Source organism: Cornus florida, unplaced genomic scaffold (genome assembly GCF_030987335.1).
Source record: "Cornus florida cultivar Cherokee Brave unplaced genomic scaffold, ASM3098733v1 CherokeeBrave_3.0.0_Hap2_Chr07, whole genome shotgun sequence".
Taxonomy (NCBI): domain Eukaryota; kingdom Viridiplantae; phylum Streptophyta; class Magnoliopsida; order Cornales; family Cornaceae; genus Cornus; species Cornus florida.
Window position 1 is genome coordinate 11952681 of NW_026775577.1, and position 13910 is coordinate 11966590.

At 35.8% G+C, this 13910-nt stretch overlaps 6 non-coding genes across 6 annotated transcripts; all 6 read right to left on the reverse strand.

The window, feature by feature from the left end:
- Positions 1-214: 214 nt before the first annotated feature.
- On the reverse strand, positions 215-410 carry LOC132267888 (U2 spliceosomal RNA). Its single transcript, XR_009469116.1, has one exon. It is a non-coding gene; the product is annotated as a U2 spliceosomal RNA (small nuclear RNA).
- A 4366-nt stretch (positions 411-4776) lies between these two features.
- Positions 4777-4978, reverse strand: LOC132268060 (U2 spliceosomal RNA). Its single transcript, XR_009469201.1, has one exon. It is a non-coding gene; the product is annotated as a U2 spliceosomal RNA (small nuclear RNA).
- Positions 4979-6195: 1217 nt separating this feature from the next.
- On the reverse strand, positions 6196-6392 carry LOC132268070 (U2 spliceosomal RNA). Its single transcript, XR_009469209.1, has one exon. It is a non-coding gene; the product is annotated as a U2 spliceosomal RNA (small nuclear RNA).
- Positions 6393-8904: 2512 nt separating this feature from the next.
- On the reverse strand, positions 8905-9100 carry LOC132267993 (U2 spliceosomal RNA). Its single transcript, XR_009469155.1, has one exon. It is a non-coding gene; the product is annotated as a U2 spliceosomal RNA (small nuclear RNA).
- A 1290-nt stretch (positions 9101-10390) lies between these two features.
- Positions 10391-10586, reverse strand: LOC132267935 (U2 spliceosomal RNA). Its single transcript, XR_009469134.1, has one exon. It is a non-coding gene; the product is annotated as a U2 spliceosomal RNA (small nuclear RNA).
- A 2349-nt stretch (positions 10587-12935) lies between these two features.
- LOC132267912 (U2 spliceosomal RNA) lies at positions 12936-13131 on the reverse strand. The gene has a single exon (XR_009469127.1). It is a non-coding gene; the product is annotated as a U2 spliceosomal RNA (small nuclear RNA).
- Between the last annotated feature and the right edge of the window lie 779 nt (positions 13132-13910).

The following is a 13910-nucleotide window of genomic DNA, read 5'->3' on the forward strand; positions in this document are numbered from 1 at the left end:
TTTTTTTGTTATAGGCTGAAAAAACACTTTATTTGGGTTATACAAGCCCTTCTGGGTTAACAGGCCTAAAAGTTACCTCTTTGGGTTGTAAGCCGTTATTACTGGGGACATATCAATATAGTCCATTGTTGGTGGGCTCATCGTTAATGTAAGTAAAACTCTGCAAAGAGTTTCAAGCCTTGAAAAGAGAATAAAATTTTGGTACTAAATTTGGGTGGGGTGCGCCAGGCCAAGGTAATAGTGCAACACCAAGGCGACGCTCAAGAGCCCCAGCAGCAAGCTACTATGATGGACTCTCCCCCTCAAAAAATAAATTTAATATCGTGTGAGCCATTGGCCCACGTATCAGATATTAAACTGATAAGAACAGATACTACACTTGATCTTAGCCAAAAGGCCGAGAAAGGTATGCTTTGAACATAATTGGGCCACCTCTTTTATAATCACCTACTCTCTCCACTCTTCTTCCCATAACCGATGTGGGACAAAACAGTAGAATCTACACGTGTTGTCCTTTACGAAATAAACTTGCCCAGCTCTTGAGTTCTGTTTGGGTATGTGCTCTTGATATTTTTTGAGCACTTTTTTAGTTGAAACTTGAAACCCAATTGAAAGATTTGCTTTTAGAAGTTACATGTTTGGTGGAGAGTTCAAACAGGAAGAGAAAACGGGGAGGCGGAGAACTGGTATGTTCTTTCTTGCAGAAAAATAGGTCCATAGTATTCGTTCAATTATTCAATGACCAGAATTAAACAAGGATATATAGCTCGGAAACGTAGAATAAAAATTCGTTTATTTGCACCAAGCTTTCCAGGGGCTCATTCAAGACTTGCTCCAAGTATTAGCTTTGGTTTTCGCCGGGGTAGAGATAGGCAAAAGGAAACCTTGCTGAAACATCTAGCTTGCTTTCTCGTACGTCCTGTTGCTGACAAACAGTAGATTGTTTGCCATCCCCATTAACAACATTTTCTGAACCAACTTTATCCTCCCCTTTCTGAATGCCATCATATATTTGTGACGGCTCACCATCGCCGTAAGTGTTGTTCAACCTTTGCCGGGTAACAATCGACGAAAGAAGCTGATACCATCTTGAAATAGCTTGTCTCTCGATTCTCTTCTTTTCTTCAGCCTCTCTTCTCTCTTCTTCTTCTGCATATGCCTAAAGAACAAGTAACCAACAGAATTGAGATTCAGCAACTTCTGTCGAACTGATTTGGAATGCAATAATATATCAGTAAGTATATCATTGTATGGTGAAAGGATAGGTCGAGGAATACGTATTGAGGTTGCAAGATTCACAATATGAAAAATAACTGGGGCGTCATAACTAGGTGAACAAATAAAAAACCATAAAACATGCTTTGGATTCGGCAATTGAATGGAAAAATTAAGGACTCCACTGAAATGGTGTCCATCCGATAAATTGAGACTTGTCAAATTCTCATGAACACTAAATCGAAGATAGGCAAAAGATAAATGACTTGAAACCATAGATTCAGCAATAATCTAGAGGGACTGCAGGTTTGACTTAAATAAGAGATTACTGGAGTTTCGATTTGAACATCCAATTTGGCCGTCAGAATGCTTCTGGCCCCGATGCGTGTGTGTGTGAGATATATATATATATATATACACACACACACTTCAATAGTCCAAATAAAGAAGTGATACAAAAACGTTCCTGAATTTCCTACATTCATTACTAGCCTGCCCGATGAGACTATTTGGTAGTCTTTCAAAGAGAGTAATGTTACTAGAGGGAATGCAGGCTTTGACTTAATCAGAGTTCTACTGGGATCTCAAATTGAACTTCCAATTTAGCTGTCAGAATGCTTTTGGCACCGGCGGGTGTGTGTGTGTGAGAGAGAGAGAGAGAGAGGGAGAGAGAGAGATTTACTTAAGTAGTCCAAATAAAGAACTGGTACAGACCCTTCCCAGAAATAGATGCACATAAAGAACTAGATATATTACATCAGTGAAGTTTTACTGTGTCTCAGTAAACTAAAATAAATCACAGGTTGGATACAACACATCTAAATAAAAGCTAATTATGTTGCCAAGTATCATCACGATTCACTAACATTACATAACTGACCACATTGTTAGCTTGAGAGGTATCTAATCTACTGCCACCCTCCCCAAGGAGAGAAGGTGCTAATCTAAAAAATTTGAATTGATATGTAAACATATATCAGATTGTATTTAAATATTGTTATCATCAATGGAGTTGCTAATTAGCTAGTCGTATGAATAGAATGCAAACATAGTCATTGGCAAGCACCTATAGGATCAATATTCTTGTTGTTTGGCAATTCATTCTCTAGTTATAGATATGGATTACCCTAATTAGTAATGCTAGTGACAGTCACGACTATCAGTCATGTGGAAACCACCTCATCTATGTGGGGACCACTTCATTCAATCGCCAAAATTGTCACGCTTGTCGCTAGAATCTCTCTTCTTGTTTGGGAACACCTAATTGGGCTACACTTTTTGCGTGTGAAACTGGAATCTCAAACAATATTTGGTATTGAAACCTGTAAGAGAAGTTGATTTTCTTCATAAGGAACATATCAATAATAGTTGTACAGAGAAATGATTTCCCTTCACTTTTTTACAGAGTCAATACCCCCAACATTTTGAGTAGGCATATCTAAGTGAATTGCCAATGGGAACATCCAATTCTCTAACAAAGCAACTTTTTAAAATATATTTATTCTAAATTATACATTGATTTATGTCATTATGAAATATGTATTTAAGTCAATTTTTTCATAAATGTTGTGACAACCTGGATTTTTAGGATTTTAATTTATTTCATGATTCGTAGTTGTTAAGATTGGGTATGTAATTTTAATTGGAGACTTACCCAATTGGAGATTTTGGGTTATTAATATTTTGTTTTTTAGTGTTAATTTTAGTAAATTAATTTTATTTAATCATTTATTTATTAAGTTAGTGGAGTTTTGTACAGGATTATTGGAATCAAATGGTGATGCTGTAGCCGAAATAGGAAGAGGAAAGAGAAGTGGTAATGGTGGGCGGGTCTCACCAAAATGATGTTTAATGGTTAGTTGATTTTGTTACATATATATATATATATATATATATATATATATATATATATATGTAATTTGTTGGTGATGAGGGCTGCCAACAGAGATAGAGAGAAAGAAAAGAAGAAAGGAAATGGTGTGTTTGGCGGGTCCCATGGGTTGAATTGTTGGGCCAAATTCATTGTGCATGTGGGTTTATATTGTGATAATGCTTTCTGATAGAAATATTAAGATAGAAAGAAATGATATATATATATATATATATATATATGTAATTTGTTGGTGATGAGGGCTGCCAACAGAGATAGAGAGAAAGAAAAGAAGAAAGGAAATGGTGTGTTTAGCGGGTCCCATGGGTTGAATTGTTGGGCCAAATTCATTGTGCATGTGGGTTTATATTGTGATAATGCTTTCTGATAGAAATATTAAGAGAGAAAGAAATGATGAAAAAAAAAAAAAAAAAAAAAAAAAAAAAAAAAAAACAAGAATGAAATGACGAGGAGGAGCAGGTGGGCTGGCCGAGATGTAACGTAAAAAAAAAGGTGGCGGGGCCCACTAACTGATTCGTTCGGCCAAAAATTTGTGGGCTTCACGTTGGTTTGGTCTGATGTATAGGAATGAGATATTTTTGAAGTTTGTTTGGTGAGCAGTTGGTGGGCTTGTGTCCGTGGAATGCATTTGCCTATATATTTGAGTATTGAGGGTCACTAAGTTAGTATATAGAGAAGGAAAAAAAAAATAAAGGAAAGTTGAGAGACAATGAGCCGAGAGCGAAGACACTGAGAGTTTGAGGATAGAGAGGGAGCCGAGAGTTGCAGAGGAGGCCGGAGCTTGAGGCTTTGATGATCTAGTAAAGAAATTATTTTTCAGTGTAGGGTTCTCTATACCTTGAATGGCTTGGGGTGATTTTGCTTCAATAATTTTGATTAAATGTTTTAATTAAATGCATATGTATTTTGCATATAAACTCACATGACTATGTGTATTTTGTGAAGTTGTTTTATTAAACCTTCATGAAATTCTTGTTATGGTTTTTCCTACTGGGACTTTCAGTCTCACCACCCTCCAGTTTCAGGTATCGAAGATGAACGGGGATTGCTAGATTCGGGCTTAGCCTGAAGAGTTGGCGTTGCGAGATTTAAATTTTTTTCTATTTGGAGAATTTTTGTGTATATTTGAGGAAATTGATTTTGTATAAAAGAGGGTATTTTTTTTACGATCCTAGTATATTTTGATGTATTTTGAGTTGAATAAATTGAGGATTTTATTGGAATTTTCGGGTCTTAACGAAATGGTATCATGGCATTTTGTTAGCATTTTCGAGGCGTGACAAATGCACATGTTATAATATCAAAAGACAGTGAGATTTAATATTGTTTAGTGTGATTCAATACTGTTCAGTGTAATCCAATACTGCTAGTGTATAATCCAATTCAGTCATGTGAGTTACAAACAAATGCAATATTGGAGGTCTCTTCTAACCCAACAAAAATATGTAATTGTCAGTTGTCCAAAACGCAAACTCTTTTTTGAAATATTTTGTTATGGGCTAGAAAGACACGAGTTGGGCCAAAAAGACACCTGAAAAATAAGCCACTACATGGGCCCATCCAACTATTTTAGGTCCCATCAAAAATAATGTGGGAGTCTTAACAAAAAGAAAGATTGGCCCAAAATTTCAATTCTTGCATGGAGAACCAAAATTTGGTACTTGATTTGGGTGGGGTGCGCCAGGCCAAGACAATAGTGCAACACCAAGGCGAAGCTCGAGTGCCCCAGCAGCAAGCTACTATGATGGGCACTCCCCCTCAAAAAATAAATTTAATATCGTGTGGGCCATTGGCCCTGGCCCACGTATCAGATATTAAACTGATAAGAACAGATACTACATTTGATCTTAGCCAAAAGGCCGAGAAATGTATGCTTTGAATAAATCTGGGCCTCCTTTTTTATAATAACCTACTCTCCCACTCTTCTTATTCATAACCAATGTGTGACAAAAGAGTAGAATCAACAATTAGTTTATTTGCGTCAAGCTTTTGAGGGGCTCATTCAACACCAAATCGAAGATAGGCAAAAGAGAAATAAGTGACTTGAAACCATAGATTCAACAATAATCTAGAGGGAATGAAGGTTTGACTTAATCAGAGATCTACTAAGGTTTCAATTTAAACTTCCAATTTAGCTGTTAGAATGCTTTTGGCCCGATGCGTGTGTGTGAGATATATACTTCAATAGTCCAAATAAAGAAGTGATAAAAAATGTCCCTGAATTTCCTACATTCCCAGTACGGATAAATTTACTAGCCTGAAATGCCTTATGAAACTATTTGGTAGTCTTGGCATATCTAAGTGAATTGCCAATTGGAACATCCAATTTTCAGCCATTTAGCCATCCCTAACAAAACACCATTTTGAATATATTTATTCTAAATTATACATTGATTTTTGTTATCATAAAAAATGTATTTAAGTTAATTTTTTCACAAATGCAAATATTACGATTATACAATGGACAATGCTTACCTACTCACCCGTCAGAGTCTAATGTGATCTAATAGCAAATATACACTAAAAAAAACATACTTCTATATCAAAAAAGTGCATTCATAAAAATATGTGAAAAAAGAAGGGATATTGGACAGCTCTAAAAGCCTTTTCTACCTTAAATTTTAAAAAGTGTTTTTTGTGCGACAAACAAATAAGAAATCAAAACAATCTGAATCAACTTAACTCGAAAAATTGGCAAATTTTATTTATAAGATGTGATTCAATAACAAATGCACGTATAATCCAATCTCTAAAATTGGCAAATTTTATTTATAAGATGTAATTCAATAACAAATGCACGTATAATTCAATCAGAGATGTAGTTCAAAAACAAATACACATAATCCAATCACAAATACAAACTTATATTTACCCATGTATCACAAATACGCATTGTCTAAAGTAATTTTTTTGTTATGGGGGCGAAAAGACACTTTATTTGGGTCAAATCTTTTGATTGTAGGCCATTATTACAGGGTATATCAATTTAGTCCATTGTTGGCCGAACCATCCTAAATGTAAGTAAACTCAGGCCCATGGTTGCAAGCCTTGCAAAAAGAGAGAGGGAGAAAAATAAATAAATAAATAAATAAATTGGTACTAGATTTGGGTGGAGTAAGCCAGGCCAAGGCAACGCTCAAGAGCCCCAGCAGCAAGCCACTGTGATGGACCCTTCCCTTCAAAAAATAAATTTAATATCGTGTGGGCCATTGACCCACGTATCAAATATTACACTAATAAGAACAGATATTACACTTGATATTAGCCAAAAGACCAAGAAAGGTATGCTTTGAACAATACTGGGCTTCCTATTTTAGAATCACCTACTCTCTCCACTCTTCTTCCTCACAACCGATGTGGGACAAAATAGTAGAACCTACAAATAAACTTGCATAATGTATTTTGTACTTGGGTCTCACTATTTTTGTACTTATTGCATAACAATGCTGAGGTTATTTTGTTGTTTTTGTACTTGGGTCTCACTATTTTTGTAAAACTAAGCATAATGTATTTTGTACGACGACTTATGGACTTTTAATATTATAATTATACCTATGGACTGTAACTTTTATATAAGCTGTCTAAATGTTGTAGAGCATGGACATTTAATATTAATCTTGTATTTTGGGATTGTAATTATAATACCTGGATGATATACTTTGTGGTTGTATCACCATGAAATGTATTAGATATTTATTGTGTTGGGACAGGTTAAAAATGCATTTAAATAGGTTGTTGTAGGACGATTTTTAGCGGAGGACATACCGATTTTTTTTCATTTTATAAATAGTATCAGTTTAGGGTCGTTACAAATTCATATTAAGATTTTCCACAATGTAGTCCAGTGGTAGGTCCTGAAATTATTAAGATGATAGAAAGTTTGAGGGTTTAAAGTCATCATATGAAAATTAAGAAAAGAAAATGTATTTTCAGTGTTTTTCTTATCCCGCCATTTATGGCTCTGTATTGGTCACATTGACTACAGACCACTGTCAATGTTTAAGCAATTTCTTACGTCGCTAAAAGTTGGACCACAAATAATTAAAAAGGGTGTGAACCACCAAAGTAATGAGAAATGCTTCCATCACTTCTTTGAAAGTAATGGAAAATGTAGTGTTTAGAACCATCAAAAGCTCATACTCTTATTATTACCTTATTAAAGTTTTATATCTTTTATTTATATATGAAAATTTCTTTAGCAAAGATGAGTTTTTAAAATTTCTAATCTTCAATCTGCATAAGTTTTATATAAATATCTTTAGCAAAGATGAGTTTTTGATGATATTTAACAATAGTGTTACGAGATGTTGCATTCTCAATTTAATTGCATAAAAAAATACAGTAAAATTCATCTTTGCTAAAGATATTCCAGTAAACCAACCTTTCCTCCTCCACTCGAATCTCAAAACCAAGACGACACTTCTTGGTCGTCGTTGAACTGTGAGAGGAATGGCAGCGAATATCTGCCTTTAGGCTGTGGACTTTGCCCCCCTCCCTTAAAGAAGTTGATACGGTTTTCATATCGAAGTTTTTCTTTGCAAGAAAAATGCAGATTGGAGACTTGGAGTTCACTTGCAAGTTAAGTTGTGTGAGAGATTGGATTGATCATGTTGAAAAAGGAATGCAATGAAAGAGCAGAGACTACAAACTAATGTTTGGCACATTTTATCAGGATTTCTAGGATCCAAAGTTTTTGAAGATACTAATCAACTCCTCTTTACCCCTTTTTTCAGAGGAAGGTGAAAATCATTTGGGGAAAGGGGTAAAAAAGATGTTCAATGCATTTCTATACCTGTGTAAAAACTGGCTACTTGGCCTAACCAAGGCTAGTAAAAACATATTTTCTTTCTTTTGTTGGGAAGGGACAAATTTCTTTGTATTTGAATGGTCTTGTTTACTGAGATCAAAGCAAAATTTGATGTAAACATATATCAGATTGTGTTTAAAATTTTAAATATTGTCATCACCAATGGAGTTGCTAATAGGCTAGTCATATGAATAGTATGCAAACATAGTCACTGGCAGGCACCTACAAGATCAATATTCTTGTTGTCTGGCAATTCATTCTCCAGTTACAGATATGGATTACCCTGATGAGTAATGCTAGTGACAGTCGTGACTATTAGCCATGTGAGGACCACGCTTGTCGCTAGCATCCCTCCCCGAATACCAAAATTGCCACGCTTGTCGCTAGCATCCCTCTTCTTGTTTTTGGAACATTGAATCGGGCTACATTTTTTGCCTGTGAAACTGAAATCTCAAATAACATTTGATATTGAAACCTGTAAAAGAAATTGATTTTCTTCAGAAGGAATGTCAATAATAGTTGTACAAAGAAATGATATCCCTTCACTTTTTTGCAGAGTTAATACCCCCAACATTTTGCATAGGCATATCTAAGTGAATTGCCAATGAGAACAAACATCCAATTTTCAGCCATTTAACCTATTCTAACAAAGCACCTTTTTAAATATATTTATTCTAAATTATAAATTGATTTCTGTCATCATGAAATATGTATTTAAGTCAATTTTTTGTGCATACAAAAACTATAACACACCCATCACCTCTAATCACAAATACACAACACTACTTTACAAAAACGTTAACTCTTAGGGTATTTTTTGTTATGGGCCAGAAACACTCGTCCTTTTGGGTTTGGGCCTAAAAGAACCATAAATTATGGGCTTTTCCAAACTATTTAAGATCCTAACAAACAATTTTGGGAGTGCGTTTGTTGGTGGTGAAACCTTCTAACAAAAGGAGAGAGGAGCCCAAAATTTTGGTACTTGATTTGGGTGGGGTGCGCCAGGACGAGGCAATAGTGCAACGCCAAGGCGACGCTCGAGAGCCTCAGCAGCAAGCTACTGTGGTGGGCCCTCCACCTCAAAAAATAAATTTAATATCGAGTGGGCCATTGGCCAATGTATCAGATATTAAACTGATAAGAACATATATTACACTTGATCTTAGCCAAAAGGCCGAGAAAGGTATGCTTTGAATATTGCTGGGCCTCCTTTTTTATAATGAGCTACTCTCTCACTCTTCTTATTCAAAACCAATGTAGGACAAAAGAGTAGAATCTGCACAAACCCATAGTTATTTGTCAAAGTTTCAATTATTCAATGGCTAGAATTAGACAAGGATATATAGCTCCGAGATGTAAAACAAATTTTTTTTTTATTTGCGTCAAGCTTTTGAGGGGCTCATTCAACACCAAATCAAAGCTAGGCAAACGAGAAATAAGTGACTTGAAACCATAGATTCAGCAATAATCTAGAGGGAATGAATGTTTGACTTAATAAAAGATCTACTAAGGTTTCAATTTGAACTTCCAAATTAGCTGTCAGAATGCTTCTGGCCCGATGTGTGTGTGTGAGATATGTATATATACTTCAATAGTCCAAATAAAGAAGAGATAAAAAAAAAGTCCCTGAATTTCCTACATTCCTGGTATGGTAGTCTTTCAAACAGAATAATGCTAGTGACCGTCGTGCCTATTAGCCGTGTGGAGACCACCTCTCTTGTCGCTAGCATCTCTCTTCTTGTTTGGGAGCACTGAATCGGCGGGTTACATTTTTTTTGCCTGTGAAACTGAAATCTCAAACAACACTTGGTATAGAAACTTGTAAGAGAAGTTGATTTTCTTCAGAAGGAACATGTCAATAGTTCTCAAAGAAATGATTTCCCTTCACTTTTTTTGCAGTCAATACCCCAACATTTTGCATTGAATTGCCAATTGGCATATCTAAGTGAATTGGAAAATCCAATTTTCAGCCATTTTGCCTTCTCTAACAAAACACCATTTTGAATATATTTATTCTAAATTATACATTGATTTCTGTTGTCATAAAATATGTATTTAAGTCAATTTTTTCACAAATGCAGATATTACGATTATGCAAAGAACAATACTTACCTACTCACCCATCAGAGTCTAATGTGATTTAATAACAAATATACACTAAAAAAACGTACTTCAATATCTTTGAAAAAAGAAGGGATATTGCACAAAAATTTTAAAAGTTTTTTTGTGCGTATAATGTGGTTCGATAAGAAATACACATATAATCCAATCCAATCACAAATACATGTATACACACTTGTCCAAAGTATGTTTTTTTGTTATAGGCTGAAAAACACTTTATTTGGGTTATACAAGCCCTTCTGGGTTAACAGGCCTAAAAGTTACTCTTTGGGTTGTAAGCCGTTATTAATGTAAGTAAAACTCTGCAAAGAATTTCAAGCCTTGAAAAGAGAATAAAATTTTGGTACTAAATTTGGGTGGGGTGCGCCAGGCCAAGGTAATAGTGCAACACCAAGGCGACGCTCAAGAGCCCCAGCAGCAAGCTACTGTGATGGACTATCCCCCTCAAAAAATAAATTTAATATCGTGTGAGCCATTAGCCCACGTATCAGATATTAAACTGATAAGAACAGATACTACACTTGATCTTAGCCAAAAGGCCGAGAAAGGTATGCTTTGAACATAATTGGGCCTCCTCTTTTATAGTCACCTACTCTCTCCACTCTTCTTCCCATAACCGATGTGGGACAAAACAGTAGAATCTACACGTGTTGTCCTTTACGAAATAAACTTGCCCAGCTCTTGAGTTCTGTTTGGGTATGTGCTCTTGATATTTTTTGAGCACTTTTTTAGTTGAAACTTGAAACCCAATTGAAAGATTTGCTTTTAGAAGTTACATGTTTGGTGGAGAGTTCAAACAGGAAGAGAAAACGAGGAGGCGGAGAACTGGTATGTTCTTTCTTGCAGAAAAATAGGTCCATAGTATTCGTTCAATTATTCAATGACCAGAATTAAACAAGGATATATAGCTCGGAAACGTAGAATAAAAATTCGTTTATTTGCACCAAGCTTTCCAGGGGCTCATTCAAGACTTGCTCCAAGTATTAGCTTTGGTTTTCGCCGGGGTAGAGATAGGCAAAAGGAAACCTTGCTGAAACATCTAGCTTGCTTTCTCGTACGTCCTGTTGCTGACAAACAGTAGATTGTTTGCCATCCCCATTAACAACATTTTCTGAACCAACTTTATCCTCCCCTTTCTGAATGCCATCATATATTTGTGACGGCTCACCATCGCCGTAAGTGTTGTTCAACCTTTGCCGGGTAACAATCGACGAAAGAAGCTGATACCATCTTGAAATAGCTTGTCTCTCGATTCTCTTCTTTTCTTCAGCCTCTCTTCTCTCTTCTTCTTCTGCATATGCCTAAAGAACAAGTAACCAACAGAATTGAGATTCAGCAACTTCTGTCGAACTGATTTGGAATGCAATAATATATCAGTAAGTATATCATTGTATGGTGAAAGGATAGGTCGAGGAATACGTATTGAGGTTGCAAGATTCACAATATGAAAAATAACTGGGGCGTCATAACTAGGTGAACAAATAAAAAACCATAAAACATGCTTTGGATTCGGCAATTGAATGGAAAAATTAAGGACTCCACTGAAATGGTGTCCATCCGATAAATTGAGACTTGTCAAATTCTCATGAACACTAAATCGAAGATAGGCAAAAGATAAATGACTTGAAACCATAGATTCAGCAATAATCTAGAGGGACTGCAGGTTTGACTTAAATAAGAGATTACTGGAGTTTCGATTTGAACATCCAATTTGGCCGTCAGAATGCTTCTGGCCCCGATGCGTGTGTGTGTGAGATATATATATATATATACACACACACACTTCAATAGTCCAAATAAAGAAGTGATACAAAAACGTTCCTGAATTTCCTACATTCATTACTAGCCTGCCCGATGAGACTATTTGGTAGTCTTTCAAAGAGAGTAATGTTACTGACAGTCGCGACTATCAGCCATGTGGAGACCACCTCGCTTGTCGCTAGCACCTCTCTTCTTGTTTGGAAGTACCGAATCGCGTTACATTTTTTTGCGTGTGGAACTGAAATCTCGAACAACATTTGGTATAGATAGTTGTAAGAGAAGTTGATTTTCTTCACAAGGAAGTTAACATGTCAATAGTCTACAAAGAAATGATTTCCCTTCATGTTTTTTGCAGTCTCAATACCCCAACATTTTGCATAGGTAATACCCCAACATTTTGCATTGAATTGCCAATCCAATTTTCAGCCATTTAGCCTTCTCTAACAAAACACGAATATATTTATTTTAAATTGTACATTGATTTATGTTGTCATGAAATATGTATTTAAGTCAATTTTTTCACAAATGTAAAATGTTATGATTATACCAAAGGACAATATTTACCTACTCACCCATCTGAGTCTAATGTGATCTAATAACAAATATACATCCAAAAAAAAAAAAATTGTAATTCTATAGTAAAAATATGTGAAAAAATAAGGGATATTGAACCTCTACTGGAAATTCAAAAAGTTTTTTTTGTGCTACAAACAAATAAGTAATTGGAATAATCTGAATAAACTTTAGCTAAATAATCCCAACGTGTTACACAAGGCAAATATTGTATAATTGTTCGATTTTCCGCAATCTTTGCCATCCCTCTTTGTAAATGATCCAATATTCATAGAACACCATGCATTGATACATCCCTCTGTGTAAATGACTCTATGGTTTGGGGCTCTAGCAGGCCATAGAGATTAATCGTTTTTGACATTCAGTTTTTTTGGATTTTGGCATCAATGTAATCCAGTCACAAAAAACAAAAACAAAAAAATTTGGATTTTGGGCTTTAGAAGAGGCCCATCAAATGTCAGAACAAAAATAATCCATTGTTGGTGGGATCAACTTCTTAATATAAGTGCACACAGGCCCAGCATTTCAAGCCTTGCGAAGACGATCAAAGTTTGGTACTAGATTTGGGTGGGGTGCGTCAGGCCAAGGTAATAGTGCAACACCAAGGCAACACTTAAGAGCCCCAGCAGCAAGCTACTGTGTTGGACTCTCCCCCTCAAAAAATAAATTTAATATCGTGTGAACCATTGGCCCACGTATCAGATATTAAACTGATAAGAACAGATACTACACTTGATCTTAGCCAAAAGGCCGAGAAAGGTATGCTTTGAACATTACTAGGCCTCTTCTTTTATAATCAGCTACTCTCTCCACTCTTCTTACTCATAACCGATGTGGGACAAAACAGTAGAAGCTACGCATATTTACCAAATAAACTTGCCCAGCTCTTTAGTTCTGATATTTTTTTAGCACTTTTTTAGCTGAAACCCAATTGAAAGATTACATGTTTGGTGGTGACCTCAAACAGGAAGAGAAAACAAGCAGGCAGAGAACTGGTATGTTCTTTCTTGCAGAAAAATAGGTCCATAGTTATTCGTCAAAGTTTCAATTATTCAATGAACAGAAGAATTAAACAAGGATATATAGCTCGGAAACGTAGAACAAAAAATCGTTTATTTGCATCAAGCTTTCGAGGGGCTCATTCAAGACTTGCTCCGACTATTAGCTTTGGTTGTTTTCGCTAAGCAAGGATATATATATAGCTGGGAACGTAGAACAAAAATTCATTTATTTGCATCAAGCTTTCAAGGGGCTCATTCAAGACTTGCTCCAACTATTAGCTCTGGTTTTCGTTAATCGGGGTAGAGATAGGCAAAAGAGAAATAAGTGACTTGAAGACCATAGATTCAGCAATATTCTAGAGGGAATGCAGGCTTGACTTAATCAGAGATCTACTGGGATCTCAAGTTGAACTTCCAATTTAGCTGTCGGAATGCTTCTTGCACTGGCGTGTGTATGTGTGTGTGTGTGTGTGTGTGAGAGAGAGAGAGATTTCCTTCAGTAGTCCAAATAAAGAACTGGTACAAAAACATCCCTAAATTA